Source organism: Syngnathus leptorhynchus, unplaced genomic scaffold, assembly GCF_054491065.1.
Source record: "Syngnathus leptorhynchus isolate UIUO unplaced genomic scaffold, UIUO_Slep HiC_scaffold_117, whole genome shotgun sequence".
In the NCBI taxonomy this organism is placed as follows: domain Eukaryota; kingdom Metazoa; phylum Chordata; class Actinopteri; order Syngnathiformes; family Syngnathidae; genus Syngnathus; species Syngnathus leptorhynchus.
Window position 1 is genome coordinate 197,427 of NW_028232084.1, and position 20,185 is coordinate 217,611.

Sequence of the window (20,185 nt, forward strand, 5' to 3'; positions counted from 1 at the left end):
GAACCCCTGTACATACAATGAAATTATGACAATGCTGATTGTATGCCCGGCAAATGACAAGGGGTCAAATTATGTGTGCACACTAAAGTTAAAATTTGCAAATCAAGTGGTAAAGTAATACAACTTGTTTCTAAAAGATAAATAGAAAAATTAGAATGTGCTGTCCTCGCGTGCGTGGGTGGGACCAGCTTCATGATCGACCGCAAGAAATGGCCAGCTTGTGACGAATCATTGTTGCCAGGTCCCCTCCCCTCGCACCGAGAGCTGTGCACGTGTGTGCATATTTGTTAAACTGATAAAATTGGCTAAACCTGTGTACAAAAGAAATTTGTTAGACTGTGGTCTATCCAATTTGCACCGCAAAACAGAAACAATTTTGAAGAATAAAATAAATAAATAAATAAATAAATAAGAGAAGAAAAGAAAGAAATCTGTTTGTAGACAGAAAACTGGTTTAATTCGCAAGCTGTGTTTTTTTTTTATGTGTTGAGTTTTTTTTTTTTTTGGACTGGTGAATTGTTCTATCGGAAACATTAGGATAGGGATTGTGCTGAGAATGGTATATGAATGTTGTGTGGAGGACTTGGATAGCTTGGGACCAATGTGTTGAAAAGACTCCTCTTTGGTGACTGTGTGTGAGATGCAAATGAGCAGGGACGAATGATTTCCTGAATGAAAGGAAAGTATTGGTTGAATGGTTGAAGTTGTTGGAGACTACTATGGGAAATTGGTAGAGCAGCTTGGACAAAAGAGTGATTTTGTGCAAGTTAAATGCTAAGAAAACAAAAACAAAAAACCCAAAGAAAAAGTTGTTGCTAATTACTAACGAAGTTATGAGGAAGTGGTGTGGGTGTTTAGAAGGGCACGCGCTTATGCGCTTCCCTGGCTCATCAACATTTGTTTGACTGATCAAAGGAACCATTTGCTACGGGACTTAACATCCAAATCTAACCGGGATCAGAGAATCTCCTTTAAACCAGGAGGCAATAAATGGGATAGCCCCTGTCGTAAATGATCTTTTGTCAGGAGGGATCATTAGGAAGTGCTCAGATATTCCTTGCAACACTCCTATTTTTCCAGTCCAAAAGGCCAACAAGATTGATTGGCGAATGATACAAGATTTACGAGCAGTAAATGAGGCAATACAAACGAGCACCTAATGTGCCTGACCCGCACACACTTCTGAACACTTTGAAACCATACCAGAAGTTTTTCACGGTGATTGATCTTAGCAATGCATTTTTCTCAGTGCCAATCCACCCAGACTCACAGTTTTGGTTTGCGTTTACCTTTAAAGGACTAAGTTATACGTACACCAGATTGCCGCAGGGATTTGCTGATAGTCCAACTATTTTCACTCAAGCTATCATGGCATGTTTGGCTGATTTTCAAATTTCAAACAAAAGCCAACTTCTAGTTTATGTAGATGATCTCTTGATAGCCTCTGAAACTGAAGCTGCTTGCAAGGAAGACTCCTTAGCTTTGTTACACTATCTCTGTAAAGCAGGGAATAAAGTAAGCAAAAATAAACTACAATGGATCAAACAGGAAGTGAACTATTTAGGTCACACGTTGTCAGCTGCTGGAAGACAGATACAAAAAAACTGAAAACAAATCATTGCAGATGCACCAAAACCTGAATAAAAAAAAAAAAATGTCATTTTTGGGGCTCTGCAATTACTGCAGAGCATGGATCCCACATTATGCAGAAAAGACGCAACCACTGCTGAATATTGTGCATGGAGTCCGCCAAACTGTTCACAAAATAACAGGTTTTGCGCCATTCGAACTGTTGACTGGTCGCCTAATGCCAGGGCCTGCCTCCACCTTGGTCCCGCCAGCTGACGTACCGACACCTGATTTATCACACGCTGCATACTGGAAGTATCTTCATTCACTTGTATCCAGTGTGTCTACGCAGGTCGCAGACAAAGCGGTTGCAGATTTGTCATCAGCATCACCGGAGTCGGACATCACTCCGTATGTCTACCTCCGGGTGCTTTCCCGGAAGTGGACTGAACCTCGCTGGAAAGGACCGTTTAGGGTTCTGGCTAGAACTTCACACGCCGTCCAATTGGAAACTAAAGGACAAAAGTGGTACCATTACTCACAGTTGCGCCAGGCCCCAGACTTTGTGCCTGCCTATGGTGAGCATAAAGGTTGACCGCCCGGACGGGCAGGTCAAGAGAGGGAACGTGACGATGGCGAGAATTGGATCAAAGTCGGACTTGAAAGTGTCTGAACCAAGACGACGACGATGCAAATGTTTAACTTTATTGACTATTTTGCTTGCTGGCTTGTGCTTTGTGTGGACTATGTTGGCGTTTGAACATATGGTGCGGGATGGCAGAAGTGATGGAGCGAAAGGAGAACGAGTGAGGGTGTATCATTCCTGTAATGGAACGGTATGGTATGAAGCAGAGCAAGATGGTGGTAAGACGCTGACACAGACACAACAACTACTGCTAAATCTGAAGTATAAACAACCGACCATCGACAGCGTCCCCGCCCCCAGTTCAAATAGAGGCAGAATAATCCTCTTCCCCCTTGGTGGCCAGGTAGTCTCCCCTGGCCACTGAAGACTGAAGACGACAACCGCGCGGCAGACATTTCCAAGTTCTCCCCCGATGAAGCAGTGCTGCAAAGGGGGTGAGAATTGTGCTCACCCTCCAACAGTGGGCATGCCAAGCCCCCGACGGCTGAACAATCACGAGCAATTTTTGTCTTGACTGTTGTTATTGGTAACATTCTGGTCGCCTAAGGCAGAGGGACCGTGTGAGACTTTTCCTGCATTATGACATCTTGCCGCAGGATTGGGACATAGAAACTTGTGTTAAGTGTTGATCGCAATTTGGAGTCAGATCAATAGCTAAAAATCCGTATCCTAACAAGTTTCAATGTCGGAGTTAAAACTAGGGCTGAAGTTTCCGAATGCCATACGTGATGGGTGTTGTAAAAAAATTGCTTGAATGATTGAATTGAAAAAAAATAAACTAAAATAAAAGCTTACAGCGCCTGGTATTCCCAGGCGGTCTCCCATCCAAGTACTAACCAGGCCCGACCCTGCTAAGTTTCCGAGATCGAATGAGATCGGACGTTCTCAGGGTAGTATGGCCGTAAGCCATCAGAATCTCCAGAGTTTTGCATTTTATAGACACAATCGTCCCTGAAAACCCGTGCCAAGCAACTTGATGGCTGTTGTAAAAGTTTCCTTTCACAATTGATGTGGGGAAAAAAAAGGCTTTCAGCACCTGGTATTCCCTGAACATCTCCCATCCATGTTTTGCAGGCTGGCGCCCCCTTGGCTCCCCAGTGAGTTCCTAGCCCCCCCCCCTAAACACTCCACCAGTAACATTTTTGTCTCACACTTAATATTAATGGGATGGATGTGCTTGGTGCAGGGACACAAGCTTCTCAACATCAGGCTGGAACTCACTAAGAAGAAGTCGTAGATCCCCGCGGTCAGTAATTTTCAGTCGGTTTCTTTGCTTGGAAAGAAGCAAGGCGACTGCACTGAAGCCCCGTTCTACTAAATATGATGTTGGGAAGGCAATAAAGTACATCTTGACCTTGTTCCACAGCACTTGATAGCAGTCAGAGATTTTTTTTTGGAACCAAAAATCTTGATATGACTTTTTGAACTTTGGCCTTAGCTCAATGTCATTTTGAATTGAAATCAGTTCTTCCTCTGCCACTCCAGTTTCTTCACCGTCGACATTTAGGAATGGATTGATCACGCAGTCTGGTATTTCAAGCAATAAAATGTCCTCAAATCTACCACTCGAACTTCTGACTTCGACTTCAGACTGCCGCCCCCCTACCGCCCCCTTCTTCCTCACCGCCCCCCCAGATCTTTCCACCGGTACCGCCCACTTTGGGAACCACTTCTGTACATAGTCTCGCCTCAAATTTTTGTCTTAACTGTTGTTATTGGTAACATTCTGGTCGCCTAAGGCAGAGGGACCGTGTGAGACTTTTCCTGCATTATGACATCTTGCCGCAGGTTTTTCACTCACACATTAAAATTGATCTACGTAGATTGCGTAAATGATGTTTAGCCGAGCATGTTTTACAGAACACTAATGATTTTGAAATGATGATCGAAAATGCTTTGCAAGTGATGGACACAATGATGTGCTGTTTCTGTGTTTAGATTTTGTTGTTGTTTTTCTTTCTTCATTATATTTTCTTACTTATGTTTTATTGATCGGGGTGGGCATAATCATATGATAAACAGGAGGGATATGTTAGGGTTTATAAACTATCTTGATCGTATAATTATGTTGAGATGTAGACTAGAATGATGAACTTTGTTTGAACCTTTTACCTTTCCTTGACTCTGAAAAGTTTAACCATTCAGTTGTTGAAACTTTCCAAATGGTGTGGAAACATCCTTGTTTACTTAGTCATCTAAAATGCTCCACTAGGTTTTATTTCCAAGACCTCGTAAAACAATAAACTGGGACCCTCTGCACTGGTTAACCATTTGCTGAGGTGACCACCAACTGGGACCCTCTGCACTGATTAACCATTTGCTGAGGTGACCACCAAACATGTCAAATGTCACCCCCACCCTACTTGTTCTCAATAAATATGCTCTTGTAAGAGACTAACGGCTGAGTCTGTTAGGACATTGCTGTACCTACAGTAACAGACAAGCTCTCCACCTGCAAGTGCTTAAAGGGCATACTGTCTCCAGTGTGGTTCTTGCAAAATAAGTTAGAGTCAGAACATCTCTAACAGGTGTTGTAAAAGATTGCTTGAACAATTGAAGTGAAAAAAAATAAAATAAAATAAAAGCTCACAGCACCTGGTATTCCCAGGCGGTCTCCCATGCAAGTACTAAGTAGGCCCGACCCTGCTAAGCTTCCGAGATTGGACGAGATTGGGCGTTCTCAGGGTAGTATGGCCGTAAGCCGTCAGAGTCTCCAGAGTTTTACATTTTATAGACACAATCGCCCCTGAAAACCCGTGCCAAGCAACGACGGTACTTGATGCCTGTTGTAAAAGTTTCCTTTCACAATTGACGTGGGAAAAAAAAGGCTTTCAGCACTGGTATTCCCTGAACGTCTCCCATCCATGTAACAACCAGGTAAGAAAAAGGCTTTCTTCCAAGACTTTTGGTGTTTCACGGAAACATGGCTATCATGAAACGTTATTGACAGCTTTTTGTGTGGTAGCACGGATTTGCCGTTGCGACCTGCATTTTGCCGTATCAAAGTAAATGTCTTGAAAAGGGGAAAAACACTACATTGGAAGTGTTTTTCCCCTTTTCAAGACATTTGACTGCTGCTTTGAGTTCACAGGGAGCCAGGCTCTTTATTTACTGTACATAGTCTCCCCTCTAGTGGTACGAATTGTAAACTACAACGGTATGGATGACACCACACAATTTACATTTCAAACTCGGGTTACAGTTTCAATGTCGGAGTTAAAACTAGGGCTGAAGTTTCCGAATGCCATACGTGATGGGTGTTGTAAAAGATTGCTTGAACGATTGAATTGAAAAAAATAAAATAAAAGCTTACAGCACCTGGTATTCCCGGGCGGTCTTCCATCCAAGTACTAACCAGGCCCGACCTTGCTAAGCTTCCGAGATCGGACAATCGGGCGTTCTCAGGGTAGTATGGCCGTAAGCCGTCGAAGTCACCAAAGTTTTGCATTTTATATAAACAATCGCCCCTGAAAACCTGTGCCTAGCAACTTGATGGCTGTTGTAAAAGTTTTCTTTCACAATTGATGTGGGAAAAAAAAGGCTTTCAGCACCTGGTATTCCTTGAACATCTCCCATCCATGTTTTGCAGGCTGGCGCCCCCTTGGCTCCCTAGTGAGTTCCTAGCCCCCCGTCCCCCCACAGACACATATGGAAACAAACACCTCTTTCTTGATATTTGGTATGCTGCAATTTGAAAAGAGGTTAAACACTGATGTGTATTTCACAAATAAAACCCAATTTAGCAAACCAATTCATTTTTTAACTGTTTTAACTGTTTCAGCAACATAGAATGGTAAAGACCTAAACACTCCACCAGTAACATTTTTGTCTCACACTTAATATTATGGGATGGATGTGCTTGGTGCAGGGACACAAGCTTCTCAACATCAGGCTGGAACTCACTAAGAAGAAGTCGTAGATCCCCGCGGTCAGTAATTTTCAGTCGGTTTCTTTGCTTGGAAAGAAGCAAGGCGACTGCACTGAAGCCCCGTTCTACTAAATATGATGTTGGGAAGGCAATAAAGTACATCTTGACCTTGTTCCACAGCACTTGATAGCAGTCAGAGATTTTTTTTTGGAACCAAAAATCTTGATATGACTTTTTGAACTTTGGCCTTAGCTCAATGTCATTTTGAATTGAAATCAGTTCTTCCTCTGCCACTCCAGTTTCTTCACCGACGACATTTAGGAATGGATTGATCACCCAGTCTGGTATTTCAAGCAATAAAATGTCCTCAAATCTACCACTCGAACTTCTGACTTCGACTTCAGACTGCCGCCCCCCTACCGCCCCCTTCTTCCTCACCGCCCCCCCAGATCTTCCCACCGGTACCGCCCACTTTGGGAACCACTGCTGTACATAGTCTCCCCTCTAGCGGTAAGAAACGTGAACTGCAACGCTATGGATGACACCACACAATTTACGTTTAAAACTCGGGTTATAGTTTCAATGTCGGAGTTAAAACTAGGGCTGAAGTTTCCCAATGCCATACGTGATGGGTGTTGTAAAAGATTGCTTGAACGATTGAATTGAAAAAAATACAATAAAATAAAAGCTTACAGCACCTGGTATTCCCAGGCGGTCTCCCATCCAAGTACTAACCTGGCCAGACCTTGCTAAGCTTCCGAGATTGCGTGTTCTCAGGGTAGTATGGCCGTAAGCCATCAGAGTTCCCAGAGTTTTGCATTTTATAGACACAATTGCCCCTGAAAACCCGTGCCAAGCAACTTGATGGCTGTTGTAAAAGTTTCCTTTCACAATTGACGTGGGGAAAAAAAAGGCTTTTAGCACCTGGTATTCCCTGAACGTCTCCTATCCATGTCACAACCAGATCCGAAAAAGGCTTTCTTCCAAGACTTTTGGTGTTTCACGGAAACATGGCTATCGTGAAACGTTATTGACAGCTTTTTGTGTGGTAGCACGAATTTGCCGTTGCGACCTGCATTTCGCTGTATCAAAGTAAATGTCATGAAAAGGATAAAAACACTACATGGAAGCGCAATATGTATGTAATGTTGGGTTATTTTACAAATAAAGACTGCTGCTTTGAGTTCACAGGGAGCCAGGCTCTTTATTTACTGTACATAGTCTCCCCTCTAGCGGTAAGAAACGTGAACTACAACGGTATGTATGACACTACACAATTTACGTTTCAAACTCGGGTTATAGTTTCAATGTCGGAGTTAAAACTAGGGCTGAAGTTTCCGAATGCCATACGTGATGGGTGTTGTAAAAAAATTGCTTGAACGATTGAATTGAAAATAAATAAATCTTCACCTTCACCTTCATCTTCTTCCGCTTATCCGGGGTCGGGTCGCGGGGGCAGCAGCTTTAGGAGGGACTCCTAGACCTCCCTCTCCCCAGCCACTTCCTCCAGCTCATCCCGGGGGATTCCAAGGCGTTCCCAGGCCAGCCGAGGGACGTAGTCTCTCCAGCGCGTCCTGGGTCGTCCCCGGGGTCTCCTACCGGTGGGACATGCCCGGAACACCTCCCCAGGGAGGCGTTCAGGAGGCATCCTAATGAGATGCCCGAGCCACCTCAACTGGCTCCTCTCAACGTGGAGGAGCAGCGGCTCTACTCCGAGTCTCTCCCGGATGACTGAGCTTCTCACCCTATCTCTAAGGGAGAGCCCGGACACCCTGCGGAGGAAACTCATTTCAGCCGCTTGTATCCTGGATCTTGTTCTTTCGGTCACGACCCATAGCTCGTGACCATAGGTGAGGGTAGGAGCGTAGCTCGACCGGTAAATCGAGAGCTTTGCCATTTGGCTCAGCTCTCTCTTCACCACGACGGACCGGTACAGAGTCCGCATTACTGCCGACGCTGCACCGATCCGCCTGTCGATCTCGCGCTCCATCCTGCCCTCACTCGTGAACAAGACCCCAAGATACTTGAACTCCTCCACTTGGGGCAGGCTCTCATCCCCGATCCGGAGAGGGCATTCCACCCTTTTCCGACCGAGGACCATGGACTTGGATTTGGAGGTGCTGACCCTCATCCCGACCGACCATGGACTCGGATTTGGAGGTGCTGACCCTCATCCCGACCGCTTCACACTCGGCTGCGAACCGCTCCAGTGAGAGCTGGAGATCACGGACTGAAGAAGCCAACAGCACCACGTCATCTGCAAAAAGCAGTGACGCAATGCTGAGGTCCCCAAACCGGACGCCCTCAACGCCTCGGCTGCGCCTAGAAATTCTGTCCATAAAAATTATGAACAGAATCGGTGACAAAGCGCAGCCTTGGCGGAGTCCAACCCTCACTGGGAACGAATCCGACTTACTGTCGGAAATGTGGACCAAACTCTGGCATCGGTGATACAGGGACCGAACCGCCCTTATCAGTTGGCTCGGCACCCCGTACTCCCGAAGCACCCTCCAGAGAACCTCCCGAGGGACACGGTCGAACGCCTTCTCCAAGTCCACAAAACACATGTGGACTGGTTGGGCGAACTCCCATGCACCCTCGAGGATCCTGCCGAGGGTGTAGAGCTGGTCCACTGTTCCACGGCCAGGACGAAAGCCACACTGCTCCTCCTGAATCCGAGATTCGACCTCCCGACGGATCCTCCTCTCCAGCACCCCTGAATAGACCTTACCAGGGAGGCTGAGGAGTGTGATTCCCCTGTAATTGGAACACACCCTCCGGTCCCCCTTCTTAAAGAGGGGAACCACCACCCCAGTCTGCCAATCCAGAGGCACCGTCCCCGATGTCCACGCAATGCTGTAGAGGCGTGTCAGCCATGACAGCCCCACAACATCCAGAGCCTTTAAGAACTCCCGGCGGATCTCATCCACCCCCGGGGCCTTGCCACCAAGGAGTTTTTTAACTACCTCAGTGACTTCGACCTCCGAGATTGGAGAGTCCGCCTCAGAGTCCTCAGGCCCTGCTTCCACAATGGAAGGCGTGTCGGTCGAATTGAGGAGGTCTTCGTCACCGACTCACGACATCCCGAGTCGAGGTCAGCAGCACACCATCTCCACTGTAAACAGTGTTGACCGTGCACTGCTTCCCCCTCCTGAGACGCCGGATGGTGGACCAGAATTTCCTCGAAGCCGTCCGGAAGTCATTCTCCATGGTCTCGCCAAACTCCTCACACGCCCGAGTTTTTGCCTCAGCAACCGCCGAAGCCGCGTTCCGCTTGGCCATCCGGTACCTGTCAGCTGTCTCCAGAGTCCCGCAGGCCAAAAAGCCCTATAGGACTCCTTCTTCAGCTTGACGGCATCCCTTACCGCCGGTGTCCACCAGCGGGTTCGGGGATTGCCGCCACAACAGGCACCAACAACCTTAACGGCCACAGCTCCGGTCGGCTGCCTCAACAATGGAGGCGCGGAACAAGGTCCACTCGGACTCAATGTCCCCCGCCTCCCCGTGGGAAAAGCTCTGCCGGAGGTGGGAGTTGAAGCTCTTCCTGACAGGGGATTCTGCCAGACGTTCCCAGCAGACCCTCACAGAGCGTTTGGGTCTGCCAGGTCGGACCGGCATCTTCCCCCGCCATCGGAGCCAACCCACCACCAGGTGGTGATCAGTTGACAGCTCCGCCCCTCTCTTCACCCGAGTGTCCAAAACATGCGGCCGCAAATCCGATGACACGACTACAAGGTCGATCAACGAACTGCGGCCTAGGGTGTCCTGGTGCCAAGTGCACACATGGACACCCTTATGCCTGAACATGGTGTTCATTATAGAAAATCCGTGTCGAGCACAAAAGTCCAATAATAGAACACCGCTCTGGTTCAGATCGGGGGGGCCGTTCCTCCCAATCATGCCCTTCCAGGTCTCACTGTCATTGCCCACGTGAGCATTGAAGTCACCCAGTAGAACGATGGAGTCCCCAGAAGGAGCGCTCTCCAGCACTTCCTCCAGGGACTCTAAGAAGGGTGGGTACTTTGAGCTGCCGTTCGGTGCATAGACACAAACAACAGGACCCGTCCCCCCACCCGAAGGCGGAGGGAGGCTACCCTCTCGCTCACCGGGGTGAACCCCAATGTGCAGGCGCCCAGCCGGGGGGCAATAAGTATGCCGACAGCTGCTCGACGCATCTCACCGTGGGCAACTCCAGAGTGGAAGAGAGTCCAGCCCCTCTCGAGAGGGCTTGTACCAGAGCCCAAACTATGTGTGGAGGCAAGTCCGACTATGTCTAGTCGGAACCTTTCTGCCTCACACACCAGCTTGGGCTCCTTTCCAGCCAGAGAGGTGACATTCCATGTCCCTAGAGCCAGCCTCTGCAGCCGGGGATCGGACCGCCAAGGTCCCCGCCTTTGGCCGCCGCCCAGCTCACTATGCACCCGACCCCTTTGGCCCGTCCTATAGGTGGTGAGCCCATTGGAAGGGGAACCCATGTTTTCTTTTCGGGCTATGCCCGACCGGACCCCATGAGCGAAGGCCCGGCCACCAGGCGCTCGCCTTCGAGCCCCACCTCCAGGCCTGGCTCCAGAGAGGTGCCCCGGTGACCCGCGTCCGGGCGAGGGAAAACGACATCCATATATTTTTTTCATCATAAGGGGTCTTCTGAGCCGTGCTTTGTCTGGCCCCTCACCTAGGACCCTTCTGCCATGGTTACCCTACCAGGGGCATGAAGCCCCAGACAACATGGCTCCTAGGATCATAGGGGCACGCAAATCCCTCCACCACGATAAGGTGACGACTCAAGGAGAGTGAAAATAAGTAAATAAATAAATAAATAAATAAGCTTACAGCACCTGGTATTCCCAGGCGGACTTCCATCCAAGTACTAACCAGGCCCGACCCTGCTAAGCTTCCGAGATCTGACGAGATCGGGCATTCTCAGGGTAGTATGGCCGTAAGCTGTCAGAATATCCAGAAATTTGCATTTTATAGACACAATCGCCCCTGAAAACTCGTGCCAAGCAACTTGATGGCTGTTGTAAAAGTTTCCTTTCACAATTGACGTGGAAAAAAAAGGCTTTCAGCACCTGGTATTCCCTGAACGTCTCCCATCCATGTCACAACCAGGTCCGAAAAAGGCTTTCTTCCATGACTTTTGGTGTTTCATGGAAACATGGCTATCATGAAAAGTTATTGACAGCTTTTTGTGTGGTAGCACGAATTTGCCGTTGCGACCTGCATTTTGCCGTATCAAAGTAAATGTCTTGAAAAAGGGAAAAACACTATATTGGAAGTGTTTTTCCCGTTTCAAGACATTTGACTGCTGCTTTAAGTTCACCGGAAGCCAGGCTGTTTATTTACTGTACATAGTCTACCCTCTAGCGGTAAGAAACGTGAACTGCAACGCTATGGATGACACCACACAATTTACGTTTCAAACTCGGGTTATAGTTTCAATGTCGGAGTTAAAACTAGGGCTGAAGTTTCCGAATGCCATACGTGATGGGTGTTGCAAAAGATTGCTTGAACGATTGAATTGAAAAAATAAATACATAAATAAATAAATAAATAAATAAATAAATATTAGCTTACAGCACCTGGTATTCCCAGGCGGTCTGTCATCCGAGTACTAACCAGGCCCGACCGTGCTAAATTTCCGAGATCAGGCGTTTTCAGGGTAGTATGGCCGTAATCCGACAAAGTTTCCAAAGTTTTGCATTTTATAGAAACAAATGCCCCTGAAAACCCGTGCCAAGAAACATAATCCACAAGGAAACATGAGACCTAAGAGAGGCTCACTTCCAAAACCGTCTTACCCATTCCAAATCATGCACATGGATTTTATCGAACTCACACAAAGTGGACCTCACAAATACTGCCTAGTGATGATTGATGCATTTTCCAAATGGGTTGAAATAGTTCCATCTAAACGAGCAAACGCTACTATCAAAAGCACTTCAGAAGGGCTATCACCTTTTGAAATCATCCATGAGAGACCATATAGACTACCTGTGTTCACTGCAGATTTGCAAAAAGCAGATGAAGAACAGTCCTTGGCAGATTACATGATCAGGACGCTCAAAATGGAAGATGTGTCAAATGCAAATTTACTGCCGCCTGATCTTCCTTCCCCACAGGTTGACAACCTCATCAAGCCACGAGACTGGGTCTACATCAAGGTCATCAAAAGAAAGAACTGGGCCAGCCCACGGTGGGAGGGACCATTCCAAGTCTTGCTGACCACCCCCACTGCAGTAAAGATTCCTGAACGGCCCAGCTGGATTCACCTCAGCCACTGCAAGTTGCAGAGAGTGCTGGACCCCTCATTCGGGGTGGTGGGGAAGTTCCGACTTCAAAGGGGCTTCATTGGTTAGGGTGGGGCGTCTCAATGTTGGTGAAGAATCCAGCGATCCCCACTCCGCTAGGCGAGGAGATGTCCCGGTGTCTCTGCCATCCTAGTAGCAACGGAATTCCATATGCTAGGTGGATTCTACGCTGCGCTGTGGTTGGAGTGTGCTATGGTTTGTGGGCTCATCTGAATGGACCAATGGACAGTGTCATTCGTGGAAGAAGATGGTCACATGATGAGAATTTTGAGGACTGGTCATGGGACCCCAGAAACCCATACGAAACCAACGCTTGGTACCGGTATGTGATGTTCACTGTGAGAGCTCACACACAGGAGGGATGCTATGTGTGTGTTCCAAACTCCCCCCCTTCCTCCACGCAAGTTCACTTGGAGGCCAGAGCAAGGAATGTCACTGAAGCAAAATGTATGGCATCCATGGAAGGGATTGGATATCAACACCGTGCTGTCACAGTCAGTGATGCCGACCCTTTCCGCCCTGGACTTACAGACGGTACCTGTGATCAGCTTTTCTGGACAAATCTCAATGTGACTGTTAAAGGACGAACATTACCGCAAGTGGCCTACACAGAGAGACCAGCTGGAGTGAACTACACATGTTACATCCAAGGAAACGAGACCCACAAATGCATCAACGACGACTGCTCTCCAGGAGGAAACTGGATGGGAGCTTTGGACATCACCGATGAGTGTCAGGATAAGAGAGCCATTTCGAGTGGTGGGGGATATCCCACCGATATGGCTGCACCATCAAACAGAACCTACTTCATACAGAATGGCTGGCGGCTTTGTGGTCAAAAGGGTTGTTTGATGCTGCCCGCCAACTGGACAGGAGTGTGTGCACCAGTGTGGGTGACAGACCACACCTACAGGATACAACATCATCAGCTGACGAAAGCACGCAACTCTTCTGGACGTCGACGCAGGGCTGTTGTGACCTTTGACCCTCATGATCCTGTCTGGGGTCAGTGATGGACAAAACAGAGTGATTCAGGCTATTGAACAAATGGTCTTGCAAAACAGGATGGTTCTGGACTTGATGACTGCAACACGAGGGTTCCAGCAAGGAAGCAGATCCACCATCGACAGCGTCCCCGCCCCCAGTTCAAATAGAGGCAGAATAATCCTCTTCCCCCTTGGTGGCCAGGTAGTCTACCCTGGCCACTGAAGACTGAAGACGACAACCGCGCGGCAGACATTTCCAAGTTCTCCCCCGATGAAGCAGTGCTGCAAAGGGGGTGAGAATTGTGCTCACCCTCCAACAGTGGGCATGCCAAGCCCCCGACGGCTGAACAATCACGAGCAATTTTTGTCTTGACTGTTGTTATTGGTAACATTCTGGTCGCCTAAGGCAGAGGGACCGTGTGAGACTTTTCCTGCATTATGACATCTTGCCGCAGGATTGGGACATAGAAACTTGTGTTAAGTGTTGATCGCAATTTGGAGTCAGATCAATAGCTAAAAATCCGTATCCTAACAAGTTTCAATGTCGGAGTTAAAACTAGGGCTGAAGTTTCCGAATGCCATACGTGATGGGTGTTGTAAAAAAATTGCTTGAATGATTGAATTGAAAAAAAATAAAATAAAATAAAAGCTTACAGCGCCTGGTATTCCCAGGCGGTCTCCCATCCAAGTACTAACCAGGCCCGACCCTGCTAAGTTTCCGAGATCGAATGAGATCGGACGTTCTCAGGGTAGTATGGCCGTAAGCCATCAGAATCTCCAGAGTTTTGCATTTTATAGACACAATCGTCCCTGAAAACCCGTGCCAAGCAACTTGATGGCTGTTGTAAAAGTTTCCTTTCACAATTGATGTGGGAAAAAAAAGGCTTTCAGCACCTGGTATTCCCTGAACATCTCCCATCCATGTTTTGCAGGCTGGCGCCCCCTTGGCTCCCCAGTGAGTTCCTAGCCCCCCCCCTAAACACTCCACCAGTAACATTTTTGTCTCACACTTAATATTAATGGGATGGATGTGCTTGGTGTAGGGACACAAGCTTCTCAACATCAGGCTGGAACTCACTAAGAAGAATTGAAAAAAATACAATAAAATAAAAGCTTACAGCACCTGGTATTCCCAGGCGGTCTCCCATCCAAGTACAAACCTGGCCTGACCTTGCTAAGCTTCCGAGATCGCGTGTTCTCAGGGTAGTATGGCCGTAAGCCATCAGAGTTCCCAGAGTTTTGCATTTTATAGACACAATTGCCCCTGAAAACCCGTGCCAAGCAACTTGATGGCTGTTGTAAAAGTTTCCTTTCACAATTGACGTGGGAAAAAAAAAGGCTTTCAGCACCTGGTATTCCCTGAACGTCTCCCATCCATGTCACAACCAGGTCCCAAAAAGGCTTTCTTCCAAGACTTTTGGTGTTTCACGGAAACATGGCTATCATGAAACGTTATTGACAGCTTTTTGTGTGGTAGCACGAATTTGCCGTTGCGACCTGCATTTTGCTGTATCAAAGTAAATGTCATGAAAAGGGTAAAAACACTACATGGAAGGGCAATGTGTATGTAATGTTGGGTTATTTTACAAATAAAGACTGCTGCTTTGAGTTCACAGGGAGCCAGGCTCTTTATTTACTGTACATAGTCTCGCCTCTAGTGGTAGTACATGCAAGTACTAACCGGGCCCGATCTTGCTAAGCTTCCGAAATCGGACGAGATCAGGCTTTCTCAGGGTAGTATGGCCGCAAGCCATCAGAGGCTCCTGAGTTTTACATTTTATAGACACAATCGGCCCTGAAAACCCGTGCCAAGCAACGATGGTACTTGATGCCTGTTGTAAAAGTTTCCTTTCACAATTGACGTGGGAAAAAAAAGGCTTTCAGCACTGGTATTCCCTGAACGTCTCCCATCCATGTAACAACCAGGTAAGAAAAAGGCTTTCTTCCAAGACTTTTGGTGTTTCACGGAAACATGGCTATCATGAAACGTTATTGACAGCTTTTTGTGTGGTAGCACGGATTTGCCGTTGCGACCTGCATTTTGCCGTATCAAAGTAAATGTCATGAAAAGGGTAAAAACACTACATGGAAGCGCAATGTGTATGTAATGTTGGGTTATTTTACAAATAAAGACTGCTGCTTTGAGTTCAAAGGGAGCCAGGCTCTTTATTTACTGTACATAGTCTCCCCTCTAGCGGTAAGAAACGTGAACTACAACGGTATGGATGACACCACACAATTTACATTTCAAACTCGGGTTACAGTTTCAATGTCGGAGTTAAAACTAGGGCTGAAGTTTCCGAATGCCATACGTGATGGGTGTTGTAAAAGATTGCTTGAACGATTGAATTGAAAAAAATAAAAGCTTACAGCACCTGGTATTCCCGGGCGGTCTTCCATCCAAGTACTAACCAGGCCCGACCTTGCTAAGCTTCCGAGATCGGACAATCGGGCGTTCTCAGGGTAGTATGGCCGTAAGCCGTCGAAGTCACCAAAGTTTTGCATTTTATATAAACAATCGCCCCTGAAAACCTGTGCCTAGCAACTTGATGGCTGTTGTAAAAGTTTTCTTTCACAATTGATGTGGGAAAAAAAAGGCTTTCAGCACCTGGTATTCCTTGAACATCTCCCATCCATGTTTTGCAGGCTGGCGCCCCCTTGGCTCCCCAGTGAGTTCCTAGCCCCCCGTCCCCCCACAGACACATATGGAAACAAACACCTCTTTCTTGATATTTGGTATGCTGCAATTTGAAAAGAGGTTAAACACTGATGTGTATTTCACAAATAAAACCCAATTTAGCAAACCAATTCATTTTTTAACTGTTTTAACTGTTTCAGCAACATAGAATGGTAAAGACCTAAACACTCCACCAGTAACATTTTTGTCTCACACTTAATATTAATGGGATGGATGTGCTTGGTGCAGGGACACAAGCTTCTCAACATCAGGCTGGAACTCACTAAGAAGAAGTCGTAGATCCCCGCGGTCAGTAATTTTCAGTCGGTTTCTTTGCTTGGAAAGAAGCAAGGCGACTGCACTGAAGCCCCGTTCTACTAAATATGATGTTGGGAAGGCAATAAAGTACATCTTGACCTTGTTCCACAGCACTTGATAGCAGTCAGAGATTTTTTTTTGGAACCAAAAATCTTGATATGACTTTTTGAACTTTGGCCTTAGCTCAATGTCATTTTGAATTGAAATCAGTTCTTCCTCTGCCACTCCAGTTTCTTCACCGACGACATTTAGGAATGGATTGATCACCCAGTCTGGTATTTCAAGCAATAAAATGTCCTCAAATCTACCACTCGAACTTCTGACTTCGACTTCAGACTGCCGCCCCCCTACCGCCCCCTTCTTCCTCACCGCCCCCCCAGATCTTCCCACCGGTACCGCCCACTTTGGGAACCACTGCTGTACATAGTCTCCCCTCTAGCGGTAAGAAACGTGAACTGCAACGCTATGGATGACACCACACAATTTACGTTTAAAACTCGGGTTATAGTTTCAATGTCGGAGTTAAAACTAGGGCTGAAGTTTCCCAATGCCATACGTGATGGGTGTTGTAAAAGATTGCTTGAACGATTGAATTGAAAAAAATACAATAAAATAAAAGCTTACAGCACCTGGTATTCCCAGGCGGTCTCCCATCCAAGTACAAACCTGGCCTGACCTTGCTAAGCTTCCGAGATCGCGTGTTCTCAGGGTAGTATGGCCGTAAGCCATCAGAGTTCCCAGAGTTTTGCATTTTATAGACACAATTGCCCCTGAAAACCCGTGCCAAGCAACTTGATGGCTGTTGTAAAAGTTTCCTTTCACAATTGACGTGGGAAAAAAAAAGGCTTTTAGCACCTGGTATTCCCTGAACGTCTCCTATCCATGTCACAACCAGATCCGAAAAAGGCTTTCTTCCAAGACTTTTGGTGTTTCACGGAAACATGGCTATCGTGAAACGTTATTGACAGCTTTTTGTGTGGTAGCACGAATTTGCCGTTGCGACCTGCATTTCGCTGTATCAAAGTAAATGTCATGAAAAGGATAAAAACACTACATGGAAGCGCAATATGTATGTAATGTTGGGTTATTTTACAAATAAAGACTGCTGCTTTGAGTTCACAGGGAGCCAGGCTCTTTATTTACTGTACATAGTCTCCCCTCTAGCGGTAAGAAACGTGAACTACAACGGTATGTATGACACTACACAATTTACGTTTCAAACTCGGGTTATAGTTTCAATGTCGGAGTTAAAACTAGGGCTGAAGTTTCCGAATGCCATACGTGATGGGTGTTGTAAAAAAATTGCTTGAACGATTGAATTGAAAATAAATGAACCTTCACCTTCATCTTCTTCCGCTTATCCGGGGTCGGGTCGCGGGGGCAGCAGCTTTAGGAGGGACTCCTAGACCTCCCTCTCCCCAGCCACTTCCTCCAGCTCATCCCGGGGGATTCCAAGGCGTTCCCAGGCCAGCCGAGGGACGTAGTCTCTCCAGCGCGTCCTGGGTCGTCCCCGGGGTCTCCTACCGGTGGGACATGCCCGGAACACCTCCCCAGGGAGGCGTTCAGGAGGCATCCTAATGAGATGCCCGAGCCACCTCAACTGGCTCCTCTCAACGTGGAGGAGCAGCGGCTCTACTCCGAGTCTCTCCCGGATGACTGAGCTTCTCACCCTATCTCTAAGGGAGAGCCCGGACACTCTGCGGAGGAAACTCATTTCAGCCGCTTGTATCCTGGATCTTGTTCTTTCGGTCACGACCCATAGCTCGTGACCATAGGTGAGGGTAGGAGCGTAGCTCGACCGGTAAATCGAGAGCTTTGCCATTTGGCTCAGCTCTCTCTTCACCACGACGGACCGGTACAGAGTCCGCATTACTGCCGACGCTGCACCGATCCGCCTGTCGATCTCGCGCTCCATCCTGCCCTCACTCGTGAACAAGACCCCAAGATACTTGAACTCCTCCACTTGGGGCAGGCTCTCATCCCCGATCCGGAGAGGGCATTCCACCCTTTTCCGACCGAGGACCATGGACTTGGATTTGGAGGTGCTGACCCTCACCCCGACCGACCATGGACTCGGATTTGGAGGTGCTGACCCTCATCCCGACCGCTTCACACTCGGCTGCGAACCGCTCCAGTGAGAGCTGGAGATCACGGACTGAAGAAGCCAACAGCACCACGTCATCTGCAAAAAGCAGTGACGCAATGCTGAGGTCCCCAAACCGGACGCCCTCAACGCCTCGGCTGCGCCTAGAAATTCTGTCCATAAAAATTATGAACAGAATCGGTGACAAAGCGCAGCCTTGGCGGAGTCCAACCCTCACTGGGAACGAATCCGACTTACTGTCGGAAATGTGGACCAAACTCTGGCATCGGTGATACAGGGACCGAACCGCCCTTATCAGTTGGCTCGGCACCCCGTACTCCCGAAGCACCCTCCAGAGAACCTCCCGAGGGACACGGTCGAACGCCTTCTCCAAGTCCACAAAACACATGTGGACTGGTTGGGCGAACTCCCATGCACCCTCGAGGATCCTGCCGAGGGTGTAGAGCTGGTCCACTGTTCCACGGCCAGGAGGAAAGCCACACTGCTCCTCCTGAATCCGAGATTCGACCTCCCGACGGATCCTCCTCTCCAGCACCCCTGAATAGACCTTACCAGGGAGGCTGAGGAGTGTGATTCCCCTGTAATTGGAACACACCCTCCGGTCCCCCTTCTTAAAGAGGGGAACCACCACCCCAGTCTGCCAATCCAGAGGCACCGTCCCCGATGTCCACGCAATGCTGTAGAGGCGTGTCAGCCATGACAGCCCCACAACATCCAGAGCCTTTAAGAACTCCGGGCGGATCTCATCCACCCCCGGGGCCTTGCCACCAAGGAGTTTTTTAACTACCTCAGTGACTTCGACCTCCGAGATTGGAGAGTCCGCCTCAGAGTCCTCAGGCCCTGCTTCCACAATGGAAGGCGTGTCGGTCGAATTGAGGAGGTCTTCGTCACCGACTCACGACATCCCGAGTCGAGGTCAGCAGCACACCATCTCCACTGTAAACAGTGTTGACCGTGCACTGCTTCCCCCTCCTGAGACGCCGGATGGTGGACCAGAATTTCCTCGAAGCCGTCCGGAAGTCATTCTCCATGGTCTCGCCAAACTCCTCACACGCCCGAGTTTTTGCCTCAGCAACCGCCGAAGCCGCGTTCCGCTTGGCCATCCGGTACCTGTCAGCTGTCTCCAGAGTCCCGCAGGCCAAAAGGCCCTATAGGACTCCTTCTTCAGCTTGACGGCATCCCTTACCGCCGGTGTCCACCAGCGGGTTCGGGGATTGCCGCCACAACAGGCACCAACAACCTTAACGGCCACAGCTCCGGTCGGCTGCCTCAACAATGGAGGCGCGGAACAAGGTCCACTCGGACTCAATGTCCCCCGCCTCCCCGTGGGAAAAGCTCTGCCGGAGGTGGGAGTTGAAGCTCTTCCTGACAGGGGATTCTGCCAGACGTTCCCAGCAGACCCTCACAGAGCGTTTGGGTCTGCCAGGTCGGACCGGCATCTTCCCCCGCCATCGGAGCCAACCCACCACCAGGTGGTGATCAGTTGACAGCTCCGCCCCTCTCTTCACCCGAGTGTCCAAAACATGCGGCCGCAAATCCGATGACACGACTACAAGGTCGATCAACGAACTGCGGCCTAGGGTGTCCTGGTGCCAAGTGCACACATGGACACCCTTATGCCTGAACATGGTGTTCATTATAGAAAATCCGTGTCGAGCACAAAAGTCCAATAATAGAACACCGCTCTGGTTCAGATCGGGGGGGCCGTT

General features: G+C 48.4%; 9 pseudogenes; all 9 read right to left on the minus strand.

Moving 5' to 3' along the window:
• Positions 1-3,003: 3,003 nt before the first annotated feature.
• LOC147037812 (5S ribosomal RNA) lies at positions 3,004-3,122 on the minus strand (annotated as a pseudogene).
• A 1,676-nt stretch (positions 3,123-4,798) lies between these two features.
• On the minus strand, positions 4,799-4,917 carry LOC147037813 (5S ribosomal RNA; annotated as a pseudogene).
• Positions 4,918-5,521: 604 nt separating this feature from the next.
• On the minus strand, positions 5,522-5,638 carry LOC147037814 (5S ribosomal RNA; annotated as a pseudogene).
• Positions 5,639-6,769: 1,131 nt separating this feature from the next.
• LOC147037815 (5S ribosomal RNA) lies at positions 6,770-6,878 on the minus strand (annotated as a pseudogene).
• A 4,028-nt stretch (positions 6,879-10,906) lies between these two features.
• Positions 10,907-11,025, minus strand: LOC147037816 (5S ribosomal RNA; annotated as a pseudogene).
• Positions 11,026-14,024: 2,999 nt separating this feature from the next.
• On the minus strand, positions 14,025-14,143 carry LOC147037817 (5S ribosomal RNA; annotated as a pseudogene).
• Positions 14,144-14,488: 345 nt separating this feature from the next.
• On the minus strand, positions 14,489-14,597 carry LOC147037818 (5S ribosomal RNA; annotated as a pseudogene).
• A 1,143-nt stretch (positions 14,598-15,740) lies between these two features.
• Positions 15,741-15,857, minus strand: LOC147037819 (5S ribosomal RNA; annotated as a pseudogene).
• Positions 15,858-16,989: 1,132 nt separating this feature from the next.
• Positions 16,990-17,098, minus strand: LOC147037820 (5S ribosomal RNA; annotated as a pseudogene).
• Positions 17,099-20,185: the final 3,087 nt, after the last annotated feature.